The following is a 14,298-nucleotide window of genomic DNA, read 5'->3' on the forward strand; positions in this document are numbered from 1 at the left end:
CTTGAGGTACAGATTTTTCATGCAGTTTTGTTGGGTTTTGTTTATGCAATAACACAAAGAAATTGCATATTTTCTGAACGTACTTATAATGAAAATGCACCTTATATTTTCAGCAATTTGACTGAAAACTGCATTGCTTGGTGTCCACACAGCACTGTAAAAGCTGTTCTGAAAGCCTGCAATTTATTATTTGTACAATAAGCAAAGAATACAAAAATCCATACTGCAGGAGCTATCTTAGCAGAAGACTATGCTGGCAAATCCAATGACTAAGAAGTTAGGAAGCAATAAAAGAAAATGTATCTAAATCAGTGTCTTATCCTTACTTATTACAATGCAACCTTGTAATAAAGTCATTTATTAGGTCTCAATTTCAAGGTTATAACTTGAGCATTTCCAACATATCTGAAAAGAGTGACCCCAGAAGATTTTTCAAAATAAAACAATGCTTTTTAGAGATTACCTAGCTTTGTTCATCAGTTCCTCTTCCATATCAGTAGGTGTGAGTTTTTTCTGTTTTGCAGATACTCTTTGAAAGTTCTGCCTAGTACTGGTTTAAGCAGGAAGGCCCTTCACAATCTCATTGAGGTTTTTAAATAAAGGTTTCTGTGAGGTCAGAGATCTGTGCAGGCTCACAGCCCACCCACGCAAGTGTGAGGGGCAGCATTCTGCAGCTGAGAGAGCTCTGTATTTATAACTGGGATATTTTCTAGTCAGCCCTTTATGAATGAAAAGGAAATTTGTCTTATGAGATGCTCTAACAACTTCCAGACAAAGAAAATGTCTTAAGCTAAAAACCAATTGCCATGCCTGACAGTCCACAGGCTAGAGCAGGCGAGGTGAATGTGGAACTCCATTTAATGGTGTCCTCAGCTGTCAGTGTGTAAACTGCCAGTGAACACTTGGGAATGGAAAAGAGTGGCAGTGACTGTCAGGTGTGACTACCAGGGTCCCTGTCCTGACTGCCCAGAAGTCCTGTACTGTCACATAGCAACCTGCTGGCTGCTTGCAGCTCAGTAAGGGACTTTATTGAGCTGTAAAAGTGTCTTTTTACAGCCTAAGGGTAAATCTCATCTCATTCATTTTTCTGAAAGCGGGTTTCCAGTACTGTAGGAGCACTCATCTGCTTATATGTGAGATGAGAGCTGAAATTTCTACAATCTCTTCTTAAAAGACAAACTTTGCAAAAGTAAAAATTAACTATTTACTGTATGGGGGGTCCATATAGTCCAGGGTGTTGTGCATCTAAACAATAAATATTTCAGTGTACTTTTGATATGAGTCCACCTGTAACTTTAATTTTTCTGGTTGATGATTGGTGAAATTTCAAAGTAACAATTCATTGCCAGTTCAGGTTAAAAAAGTAATGCTTGACCAAGTTTTCAGAGTGGGTTGACTGCAGTTCCCTGCTTATGATTTTTTGACTTAAAGATCTTGACAACTGAAAGAACAGTTTTGCTGTTTTGTAGAAACTTAGTATTCCTGTGATCATTGTACTTAATGGAAAAATGAAGATAAAAGCTTTCTCAGTGTACACGTCATCCCATGTGCCTAATTGGATGAGTAAGGAAATGTGTGGATGTTCTTTTCAGAGGAAGTGTCTTATGGCATGAGTTTGTTCATGTTGTAAGTCACAAGCTACTGCCCTTCAAGGCAGCCCACGGGCATAAAAGCCTGTGACCACTGCAAGCCTCTTGCAGGACAGTGTGCAGCTCTGTGATTGTTGACCCCTTTTCTTTTCTTCATTTTTGCACACCATTGTATGAATGTTTCTCCACTTGCACGTTTCACCTTCCTTTTCCAATGTGGCCAATTATGACTGCAATTGAAGAAAACCAAGGAGGAGAAAAATTTCTTCCCTTTTTGTGTATGAAAAAAATTAATTTATGAAAATATATGGGAATATGCTAATACATGCTTCTTTTATTTATACATGCTTGTAAATATACTTGCTTTTTCTAAGAGCTTATTCTTGACATAAACCTGGAAACACTGGAGGAATGTACAAGTTCCCTATCATGCAGCTGATCTGTGTCCATTACGTATTTTGTACCTTGCTGCCATCTGTCCACTGGCACACTGCATGGGTAGAATAATAGGGGAAAATTCCAGTTAACTGTGAGCAGCATACAGCAGATATTGGTGATTTTCTGATCCATGGAACAGCATCAAGTGCTCCTTGACTTAAAGACTTCCTAAAAATCTTTGGACCTTTTCTTAGTATGATTTTGTATTAGTTCTAAAATATGTTGCAATAACTAAATGTTGTTTTAAACTGAATTTAAGAAATCTAGACTGGAATATTGAGAAAATAATGTAAATTGTAAAGAATGTATTGCTTTATATATATAATCTCTAGAGACAGAGAGTAACTACATTATGCTAATTATCTGGTTTTCTGAACTAGTTCAAGGGTTCAGCAGCGATCATTGCTGAAAACCTCACGCCAGCAGGGCTCTTCCATGGGAAACCTTATGTGCTTACAATCAGCCAGCTGAATTGCACATTATCTGCAATTTTCAGTAACCTGCTCTACGTGACCTGTCCAAGTCAGGTAGCACTGCAGCATTTTTGGATGGGAGTGCTTACAGCCCTCAGCTGAGTCTGACAAGTGCCTGCAAGGTCAAGGGAAGCATTGCTCAGGTAGATTTTGATTCTGCAAGCTGTTCCATTTGGCTCCAATTGTCTGTGCATTTGGAATATGAATGTCCGTGGGGGACAGGATTGCCAATGGACTAAATCCTGGCCCTCTGCAAGAACAAGTTTCCGTGTTATTGCTCTTTGCTTTCTTCATTCATTCAGGGACAAACGTCTTCACTGAGCTCCCAGACAGTTCTTTGCTATTTTGTTTGGAGATCATTTTCAAACCTTTGTTAGGAAATGAAACTGAGACAGGAAATGTAGGTAAAACCATGAGGGTGCATGTACCAGGGTGGTTGTAAAAGCTCTGCTTATACAGCTCCTCTGGTGGAAGTCTATAAGAATTTACACAAATTCAGCAAAAATCTTGTTTCAGGTTATAGTTTAAAAGTTATTTGCTTGCTCCTCTAGAGACATTAAATATTTTAGGGAAGAACTGGTTGCAGTTTAGTTCTGTTTTTCCCAAGGCATCTCTTTAATGTTTCTTCTTTAGATAACATCCCTCTGTTCAGGTCACTACACGGGGAGTCAGTGGTTCAGTGTCTTTGGCTAATACTATTTATAATGTTTGTTTTGTCCCTATAAGCGGGTCATAAAATTGAAATTATTATTTCTTCTTGATGTCTCAGATGGAACATGCATTTATAGAAGCAGAATTTTGTTTTTACTGTGGCATTGACAGTATTCATAAAAGTCTGTGATACAGAGATGTACACCCTTAAGCTGATCTAGACAACAAATCCCTTATGAAAGATGGTAGGGTTTTTTCCCTTCTCCCACAAGAATTGTCTTCCTGTGCTTGGGACATGTTTTTATAAGGGAGATAGGGATCATCTGAATAGTAGCTCACTCTGTCTTGGAATATTGATCAATATCTGCTTCAGCAATAAAATAACATTTAGCTAGAGTGAGAATTTCCAAAGGGTCTGGAGAATATTGACAGCCTTGCGTTATTTATTTTTGAGGGTGAAGGTAGAGAGAAAAAGTGGTTTTATTTTCTTCTCTTGGTAAGCACACACAAAAGCTTCTAAATTTTAGGGACATTAAAACCAATAAATTAGCATTTTAATATAGTGAATTGTTTCGTCTGTGTTCTGAAGATTTTGATATCCCTGGAATGATAATTCTTCCCTCCTGAAGCCAGTGTCAGAATGACCAGTTCTTAGGAAGTTCAGCCTGTAACAAAGAAGGGCGTTCTGTCCTGCTCCAGTGCTTTGTTCTCTGTGGGATTCTGTGTCTGGAACTTGTGTGAGGCTGGTTCTTGTCTGGGTGCTTTGGGAGGCCTCTGGAGGATTGCCTGGGAATTCCTGTAGTGACTAATCAAGCCATGGGACATTCAGTTGGAGTCACAGCTCCTCTAGAGATGCAGAGAAATCCTAGATGTGTGTTCAGCTCAGCTGTACCCTGAGTGTGCAGGGGGAGAGATTTGCACATGGCAGAGAAATCCAGCTTGCCTAAGACAGAGAACTTGGCATCCTGTCTGACCTAAATAGTCACTTTGTTTTCTGACAGAAACTCATAAATGGCAATGTAAGACGTAATTAAAGCTTTCTTCCCATATTCAATTTCCAGTGCATCAGCTTCTGGAGAACCTAAGTAGTGATAATGGGGGTGGGGAAGGGACCACACTGCAGTAGGCAGCAGATGGACCAAGCCAGTCTTTACCCTGTTACACGGGTAATTGCAGAGCTGGAAATGGTTTAGAGATGGAAAAATGTGCATGTTAATCTAGAAACCTTTTTTGTCTGGAAAAACTTCCTCAGATTCTTGAGAAGCACAGTGCATCATGAGGTCAATTTGGGATTCCTGTTCTATGTTTTTTGTTCTGAAATAGTTGGTCTGCCCTGAGCATCAGGAAAATGTGGCTACCCTGTGCAAAGTGCAGCTGGCTCTTTGCTGAAGCTATTTATGACTTTTGTAGGTGTTATTGCAATGATAATCTACAGTGTGTCCTCACGTCTGCTCGAGTGTTAATTAGTTTATTGTTTTACATAGTGTATTAAAAGCTTTTCTGTTCCATTCAAAGTTTGAATGTAATTCAATCCTTAGGATGCCCCACATGTGAGGCAGAGTTACAGAGCAGGAGGTTAGGATGCAGTATCCCTTTCCTGCTGTGTTGCTGCCTTGGCATATTATCTGTTTGACATCTTTGGTAGATGAGTGTCTGAAAAAAGAGTGAAAGATGACAAAGAGATTTTGTTTTCTCATTCTCTGTATTAGGCATCTCACTCTCCTGTTCTGGTGGGTTTTTCTGTTTCAGTTTGTGTCTCAGCAGGAAATATTCCAATTAACTTACGTCACAGATGTACCTTGTTGAAGATCACGGCTCATTTTGCCAGGCACTGCTACAGTTTTGTTACATGGAAATTTTTTAAAAATGGCAATGCCCTCTCCTTTTGAGATTTAGTATAATAATGCTGGAACTCTGTAGTACTTGAAACTCTGTTTATGGTCAGTTGCATGACATATTGCTCAATTCCCTTCCAGCTGTATCCCCCATTGGATTTTCTCACTGCTGAAATCGGGGCTGGTTTTCTCCTGTGCTGCCCAGTGTCCTTCCAGTCAGTGACACAGTTGCTCAGTTGGAGATTCAGGCAGGCACAGTTCTGTTCATGACTTGAACAGGTTTTTACTTCTGCAGGATGTCAATCTTTCTATTGAACCTTGGCCTGTGCACACTGGATGCATTTCTGTTTCATTCATATGTAAAGAAGCTCTGCTAGTATCACTATGGAATATCTTGATTTTTTTCTGGAAAAATGGCATATTTTGCTGAGGTTTACAAATTACATTTAATTTGCTGTACATGTGATTCTTCCTTAGCCAGCTGACAACATAAAGTTCTGGTCTTTTAACTAACAAAAAGATTCTTTTCCTTTCAATGAAAGGTAGTGTTGAGGACAATTTGCCAGGTCAACCTTGGAAATGTTTTATCCTTGAGTAGTATTCAGTCACTTGTAGTCAGGGTAAAGATACTTTTTTTTTTAATAGACTACAGTAATATCTATATTATGAGGCAATAGTGGTTCTGTATTGCACTATCTGTTCTTTCTAAACCCATAATTCATCATTCTCCAACTGTCTTGCTCACAATATGCATTTCAGACAAAATACAGTCTAACAAACAAGTGCAAAAACAGCTTAAATACTTACCTTTAGAGGCAATAATAGCCATCATACTTAGTTTAGTTTCTGATGGATTTCTGCTATGGGCCATGCTGTTATGTTTAAATGCTAAGCTTCCTTAAATTACATTACTTACATCTTGTCACTGTATTTGAATCACTTTGATCTGTAGTTCTACTGAGGATTTTGTTCTCTACTTTGACCTTTGTGCTGCACTTCAGAGCTCTTTACTTGGTCTAACACTATAGCAAGTGAGTGCATTTTGAAATGTTGCCTTCAGTTTTTTGACAGACTTCATGTGTATAGTCTCAGGTGCTCCCAAAGTGCTTCTGTAAATGGCTGGTTCCCCTGATAGTAATTACACACATTTTGGATGCAACTGGCAAAGGAACAAAGCTGAGTGGGATGGAGTTCAAGACACCTGGCAGTGTTACCTTTCTCCAGTGCCAAGGGGACGTGTGACAGGTTCACCTGCCCCACTGCCAGCAGTGGGGGGAGCTGTGGCTGTTACAGGCTCTGCCTTTTGTCATTTCCACCTCTGGCACAGCGTCTGTGTCCTGGCTGGGAAAATCCCTCTGAAGAGTTTCTCAAGATATTGCAGGTTAAATAAAGGCACGAAATCAATCCTTCTGGAAGGTTTGGGAAGTAAAATGGAACATAATGACCTTACAATCATTTTAGGGATTATTGTAATTTTTTCTCGTTGCATTTTGTTATATACTGCTCCATGCATAGAAAGAGCTATTTGTCTTCTGTTGTAATTTGCCTTCTTTCTGCTAGAGGGGGAAGAACAGAGAGATGATAAATTTAGGGGGATAATATGGAATGTCCTCTAGAAAATTTCATACTGGTTTCTGCCACACATGGTGCCTTAACACACAAAATAATTTAAAATAAAAGAAGAAAAAAAAGACAAGCAAGCCAATGAACCAAGAGTGAAGTACTGCTTAGGATATTTTTTTAAATTAATGCCTCTTAATTTTTGATGGAAATTATTAAAGCAAGGGCCATTTGTTGTAAACAAATTTCCCACCCCCCCACTCTAAGAATGTGGAATGTCTTCTGCTAAAACATATAGGACTCTGTGAAATCAGCCTGTGGAGAAATTGAATGAAATGTTACATTTCTGTGTTGTCAGATGTCTGTCAGCTGCTAGTAAAAAGAATATTAAATAAATCCTTTAGGCTCTAACTGCATGGCTTACCATAGGATAAATGTGTATCAAGTTCTGTGTTTTAAACTGGCAGCTTCTCCCAAATGGGGAAAAAATTGGTGGTAGTGATGTTAGTGAAGAGATCTATAATTGTCTAGAGACAAGAGTAAGTCTATTTCTATCTGTATAAATATATCAGCAATACGCAGGCATGTAGATAACCTAGATGCAGTATGGATGTAATCTACCTGTTTGTTGCTATATAAATATCTCTATACATTTGAATGTGTACATAGCATTTTCTTTCTGTCCATAAAAAGTCACTTTTATTTTTTATATTTATGATGCCTTCATTGTAATGCATTTGACTTCTACTTATTAAAATATTTGATTATTTCTTTGCATGTTACTTGACAAGCTGCTCATAAATTATAGCAGATGTGGGGGTATTGTGCTCCTTTTTATTAATGGGTAGGACAGTAGGGAAATAAAAATCGGTTCTAGGGATTGAAGTAGGCAGTTCATCTACAAAGACTCATGTTTTTCTTATTGTCTACATTTGTAATGGAAAATATGGAAATAATTTCTCTGACTTCAGCTGAAGAATATATGAAGGGCAATAACATAAGAAATCTATGATAATCTTACGTCCACAACTCTCTAAACATGACATTTAATTTTTTCAGTCTGTGGCAAGGTTACATTTCTTGCTGTTTGCATTAGGTGCTCCATCATGTTGTCTTCCTTAAACCTTGCAAAAGATCTAATTTGGTGAAAAAGTAAAAAAAAAATAATTTTTTTTCGCTATTAGTTTTCCTAGTCTTTTAAAAGGTAGAAGAAGTGAGACTTGGGGGGTTGGTTGGTTTTATGGTGGATATTTTTTCATCTTTTTCAATGAGTTCTGATACAATCTACTTGTGCAGATATGTGTTTGTGTGCTATAAAGCAGAGCAGATCCAAGAAAATTCTTATTAGGAAAATTTACAAAATGTTCAGTGTGCTTGCTGGTAGGCTTTAGTAACAGATCACATTTGTCACTAAGCTTTACAGTACTTTCCATGTGTAAATATATTTTCTTTAATGTATTCTGGCCTAGATGCTGTGTCTCAGATGAGAGAATTAATTAGATGGGGAATTCCAGGGCTGGATTATGTCAACGGCAAGTAAATCGACTTCTCTTCAGTTGATGTTAAGTTCTTTTTAAGATCAGTATCATTAGTCTCATTTTACAGGTGTAGAACCTGATTTGGAAAAGCGGAGTTACTGTCCTGGGTTTGCAGGAGCCTTGAGAGGCACACCTGGGGCCGTGTGAAGGATGCTCTGGAGCTGCAGCCTGGTGTCTGTGGGTGCCGGTTCAACATCTGCCTCGCCATGGGCCAGACAGCTCCAGAACCTCTGCAGGTCAGCTCTGTGTGAGGCACTGTCTGCTGCCCTCAACACAAGGCTGTTACTTGAACAGCGTGGGATCCCCACTGCAAATTCATGGCCCCTTTACAGTGCTTAGGTGTGCCTGAGATTCTTCTCTTTCCTCTCTTTCCACTTTCTCAAGACAAGTTTTGGTGTAGTCCTCGACAGCTGGTAACATTGAGGAAAAGAGTGAGGAGAGGGGTTTGAGGCAAGGGTTGTTTTGTGTCCCATTGAAATGCACACACTCTTAATGTGTCAGGATGTACAAGCAGGAGGAAAAGAATAGAGAAATGTGTGAGCAGAGGTGAAGAACTGTCATTGCTCTCCACTACTGAATAGGCAGAGTAGGCTGATGTCATTGCCACCATAGGAACAAAAAAACCCCAGAGAGATGCTGGGCTTGATTACATCAGTTCATAAAATGGGCTTTGCTTTCCTCTTTGCACTACCAGCTTTGATGCAAACGCTGAGGTAATGCAAGAACTCTTAGTAAAAGTGCAAAACAACCATGTTGTAATTTTTTTAGCTTCAGAGAGGATTCATTGTTATTGAAGGAGTGGTGAGTGTGCCACTCATTTTAGTAAGTACCTTTCATAACAGTTGACATTCAGCTGGACTGGCAGAGACACATTTTCATCCTTTGATGCCATTTCTAACAGAGTCTCTGGCTGAAATGGAAAATTTTGCTTCTTCGTCTTTTACACATACACAGGAACTTGAATAGAGAAGAATGGAAGTCCTGCATTATTTTAATGCATCGAAATATGCAAATATACTTCCTTTTTTGTTGTTGAACTTCCTGCTTATTCTGCCAATATATATGGAAATTTGAATGGGTCCTACTAAGAATGCTTATTGAAGCAGGGTTCCCAGTGGGGGACCTGGGCTCAATTAGAACACCTAGACTGGCCAAAATTGAAACAGCTGCCTTTGCAACTTGTTTCAGGAACATGGGTAAATAAGGCTCTGCACCCTTACTGAGCTGTTTGCAAAATGAGAGCTTAAATGTGTTTTGATGCAGGTTAACGATACACAGACACAGAGATATTGTAATGAACTTATCTTGGGGTTTAGTAAACATGTAGTTGTGTTGCAGAACTCTACTGTCTTTGTTAAATGGCAGCTATCAGTGTAAAATTAGTTATCCTGTACATCCCATCTGAATTTCATATTTTATACCAGCGTGTTTTGAGAAATGTTTAGAATGGGGTTTTCACAGGGACTGAGAAGATGTGTACTGGGGAATGCCCTTAATAAAAGGGAATCATTAAGGGTGTTGTGAAAATAATACTCATTTAGCACGTGAGAAATAACAGTAACTATTTTATTTAGCATAATAAAAAATGTGGAGTAGGAGGAGGTAATTTTTGGAGCAAAACAGCATTGTGGAGAAGTGAGTGCATCCTGGGTCATTTGCCAATGAAACTCTATAACCATATAAACATAAAACATCAGCTTGAAACATTTAATCTAAAATCTTGGGCATTTCTCCTTTAAAGCTTTGTCTTGCCTACTTTTGAAAAAATAGAGTTAAGCAGTTTAAAATTTTGTTTATTATGATATAAAATTATGTGAGGACTTTCTGTTAATATCATACTAAAATCATTAGACAATTCTGTTGTTTACAGGAGAAAACAATTTTGTGATGTATTTCCCTCTCATATGAGAAAAAAACCCACATCTGCCCATAAAATTTACAGTTTTCCAAAGGATACAGGAAAATTATATTAAAAAAAAAAAAGGGAGGAAGGGTGAGAAGCAAGCATTCAAATTTCCATGGAAGCTCTGTGTTTATGTAAAGTACAGCAGCTGCACTGCAAATTCCCCTCTCTGGATGACCTCAGTTCTGAACAAGACAGACTGTTCTGGGTGCAGGTGTGATTACTGAATTATTTGTTCTGTTTTAGTGTCAGTCAGTTACAGAGAAGTATTATGGGTAAAATTTGTATCCACTGAATAAAGTGAATTGGTAGATTTGGTATTCCACAGTTCACTATGTGCCTTCCTGCTATTGCAGAAATAGTTTATTTTATTCTCTTGAATTGCATTAGTTAAATAGGACAGACAAGAGGAAGGGACTCCAGCAACAACCTCTGAATACATCAGGCAAGCAGAAAGGCAGGACTGCATTGAAGATAGTGCTGGACATAAAAGACAATTTTGACAGCTGAATTAGAATATTTTTTAGGAGTTTTGTATATGTTGTTGTAATTGAGAATTTTAATTTTTTTCTCTATGCTTCTTGAGAAATAGAGCTGTGAAAAATGCTCACTCCTAACACATGCATCCAGTCAGCCTTGGTTTGAATGGGATTGTTCTTGCCAGTTTTCCAACCTGCCTTGGATCACATTGGTCTTTGCCAGGTGTCTGTACTTATTTATGTTCTGTGTGCGTTTTGTCTCTTGCTGGTTTATGCAGTTTTCTTTCATCAGTGTTTGGTGTAGACTACCAGAGAGCAGGACTGATGTACTGAAATGAGGCTGCTCTTCTCACACTTGTCTCTAACCAGACAGGTGCAGCCAGCCTGGGGAACCTGGGTTCCTGAACACCTCACGTGCAGCATGTCAGCTTTTCAGGGTCTTGGAAGAGTCAGCACAGATCCAGAACCCACAAAAGTGAGTCCTTGTAGAAAGATGAGTACAATTTCCTCCAAATAATTACCAAGCCTCTGTTTTGACAACCATGTAAGAGAACTATTCACTGTAAGATGTGTGACTTCAGCAGCCAAGGCAAACTTGCACGTGTAGGAGGTTCTCCCTTTTATTGCTCAAAGGACAATAAAAGGACAGGGCACTTCAGGTGAGTGGTAGTCTTGTGAGGGTTCAGGAGTGATGGCAATAGTGTCTTTATGCATCCCCTATTCTGATTCTTCTCTCTTCAAACATGGTCCTGACAGGACTGACTTCATGTGAGGCACAGAGCATTAGTACAGAAATGTGTGTGAGAATTTGGAAACTTTTTTTTTAATGAAAGGGGATTAAGATTCCTATCTTAAAACAAGGTACTTATAAAAAACAAGGTACTCATAAACACTTGTGTTGTGTTTAATAAGCTTGTATTATGCTGTGTGCTGTAAGTAAAAAAATAGATGGAAAATTGAAGGACGTTTGCTGAGACCGATGGTAAATACTGATCTTGTTTTTGATCCAGTGCAGTTTCTCTAAATGATCTGATTCTAATTGAAGACATATAGGGAAACAGATCAGATATCTCTGAGGATTAACAAGGGTTTTAGGTGAGTAGTGAATGATAAACAGGTCAAAGGAATGTGAAATCAGTGCAGTCACACTATAGCATGGTTCTCCTGAGCTTGACAATTGCCTATTTTTCTTTTAAACCATCTGAAGCAGGTAGATCTTCCTCATGAAATTGGTAATGCATTCATGGTAAGACCTAGAAATGCATCAACATTTCTAATGGTGGGAAGTAGTGGAAGAGGGGTTTGGCAGGGTCAAGGACAGCTCGAGCACCACCCACTGCTGTTGGTGTTGGGAGTAGTGAGACACTGGTGGTAAACAGCTGGGATTTCTCTGAGTCATTCATTCTCCATTCCCACCTCATCACTCTGTCTACATGCGTGGGTGGCCAGGTGCGTTTCTAGGCAAGGAAGTCATTAAAATTGATGTCACATTTCACAGTCATGTTGGGGGGAGAGGGGACGTGATTGCATCTTTTTCTTACCTGTTTTGGAGCCTTTGTGCACTCACCTGTGTGTTGCATGTGACCATCAGTAAAAAGGGCAGGGGACCAACACAGAGATTGCCAATTATTGTCCCTCATGAGGACACCACAGCTTGTATCTTTAGTCTCACCTGTCTGTGACCTGCCAGGCACTAGGCTGCACATCCCTGTTAAGGTGCAGGAACAGAATTGTGAGTATCTTTGTATTGTACTCATCTGCCCATCTGATTTCTGGGGACTGGATGGTGGTTTTATGTCGGTAGCAGTTGATCTGATCAAGGGTATAAAGGTGTGGATGATACAATTAAGGACACGTTAATTTCGGCAGGTAACATGGCTTGTGCTTGAATCAATTCTGCCTCCTGCTCAGAAAAACTGGTGCAATAATAAAGTGTCAAGGCTGAGTGTCTTGGAGCTTGATGAAGGTCCTGAGTCAGAGTTTATGGTGTGCTCACTATCCTGCACTAACAACTTGTCTGTTAACACCAGGGTTGGACATTTTGCTTCAGAAAAGGCACCTCCATGTAGAAACTTAGGGCAAGATTGCTATCTCAGCATGAGGCTGCAGTAACCTGGAATAGTATTTTGTGTGTGTGTTCTTCTGTTAGATGGTGTAAGGTAGAGCTCAGAGTCATTCTGCTTCTCTTAACAATAAAATCTGACACACCTGAGACCAGCTGGAAAAATATATTGAAACCCCCCCCGTAAGTGAGGTAGCACCATGTAGCATTCAAACAAGTTATATACAACTTGAGGTAAATAAGAATTGTTTCTTTATGATCTTTGAACTTGTTTGCATGTTTCTCATTTGTTCTTTCAGGTAAGACAGTGAAGTCTTTAACTGCTCCAGAAGAAGAGGGTCTGGAAAGAAAATGTCTCTGGCAAAAAAAGTATCAGGTAACACTGGTAGTGGGGAAGATTATTAATTTTAAAAAATATTTATCTGAACCAGTCTTGATGAACTGAGTTACATCTGAATTTGAAGTTACAGGTTCAGAGGAAGGAAATCTTGAGCTCTTGGTTACTGAAACCAGAAAAGTGCCTGTTTTTATGTAAAGTGATACTGCTTTTGATATGCAAATGCTGCACTATACTCTGCAACCTCAGCCTTCTAGAGAGCAAAAGGAAGGGCAGAGAAAAATGTGTGTGGTGCAGGAATTCAAATGATACGGAGACAGGGTTCCTACTCTCTTTCACAATGCAGTCCTAAATTCCAGCAAAGCACAAAGACATCCAATCAGCTTGGACTCTGAGGGCAAGGCTTGCTCTGTGTTGTAAAGGGCATTTGATAATTCCTGCGTGCCATGAGTATAAAAGGTAACTGAGATGACTGAATGTTCAAGTAGCTGGAGCAAGCAGTAATAGAACTGAGTGGGCTGTAGCCGAGTGACAGCTCATCATATAATCATCATGTTTTCCACTTAGAGCATCTCTGAAAAACAAGAAAGATGGTTTAATTCTTTTTGCTTTTGCTTTAAAAAGAGATTTTGAATAATTGTTTTTTGGAAAACCTTCATTGACTTCTGGGCTATAGGTACCTATTTTGAATTGATAGAGTTATTGCCTGTGGTTCAAAATATATTCTCACACACAGACACCCCTCATTAGATCATAGGAGAATTTCCCTTAGTCATTTTTTTTTCCCCTTAGTTGGCTTCTCTTGCACAGAGGTCAGGCTGGCTCTGCTGGCATTTCATGGTGTAGAAGCAATCACTGAGGAAAGCACAGATTTGTGCATGTTTTGGTGTCTTTGATGCACCATTCTTCCTCCTGCCCACGTCTCACCCCTGAGGAGCTGCCAGAAGAGTCCTAGATGGGCACAGATGGACCACCTGTGTGGCTTTTTGAGGGCAGCCCCCTGCCCTCCCCATGGCTCAGCTGTACCATGGTGGGGAGCCAGGCCATCGTCCCCCCTTCTTCTCCCTCAATCCTCAATTCCAGGAAGCTGATTGAGGAGAAACAATGGTTCTGTGATTATACAAAGCATAAGCAGGTTCCCAGTTTTTATAGGAAGCTCTCACTAACCTCTAAGTCAGTCTTTTTTTTAGCATTATCAGGAGAATGGCAACTGGAAAATGGCTTTATTAGGCAAAATAGGATTTAAAGGAAGATGGGTCTCACAAGATGAAGCTAAAATCAATAGGAGATGGCACTTTATGCTGTGAGCCTTTAAGACTCCATATGTACTGTGTGGTCTAGTTTTGGATTGGAGGCTTGTCAGGTTTTGTATCCAGAGGTGGCTATGCAGTTAATAAATTATGATTTTTTAAAAAGTGAAATTGCATTTATTT

At 39.4% G+C, this 14,298-nt stretch overlaps 1 protein-coding gene across 10 annotated transcripts in view; it reads left to right on the top strand.

Moving 5' to 3' along the window:
* Positions 1–14,298, top strand: part of OTUD7A (OTU deubiquitinase 7A) — a 138,242-nt gene that overhangs the window by 53,924 nt on the left and 70,020 nt on the right. For 9 of the 10 annotated variants that reach the window (XM_064388534.1, XM_064388536.1, XM_064388537.1 and 6 more), the window contains one exon: positions 12,828–12,904. The gene's annotated coding sequence lies outside the window, so the exon portion shown is untranslated. Of the gene's footprint in view, positions 1–11,688; positions 11,713–12,827; positions 12,905–14,298 lie in introns of those variants that run through there. The other variant, XM_064388539.1, reaches the window with a different exon arrangement.

This window comes from Passer domesticus, chromosome 14, assembly GCF_036417665.1.
Source record: "Passer domesticus isolate bPasDom1 chromosome 14, bPasDom1.hap1, whole genome shotgun sequence".
NCBI classification, from domain to species: Eukaryota; Metazoa; Chordata; class Aves; order Passeriformes; family Passeridae; genus Passer; species Passer domesticus.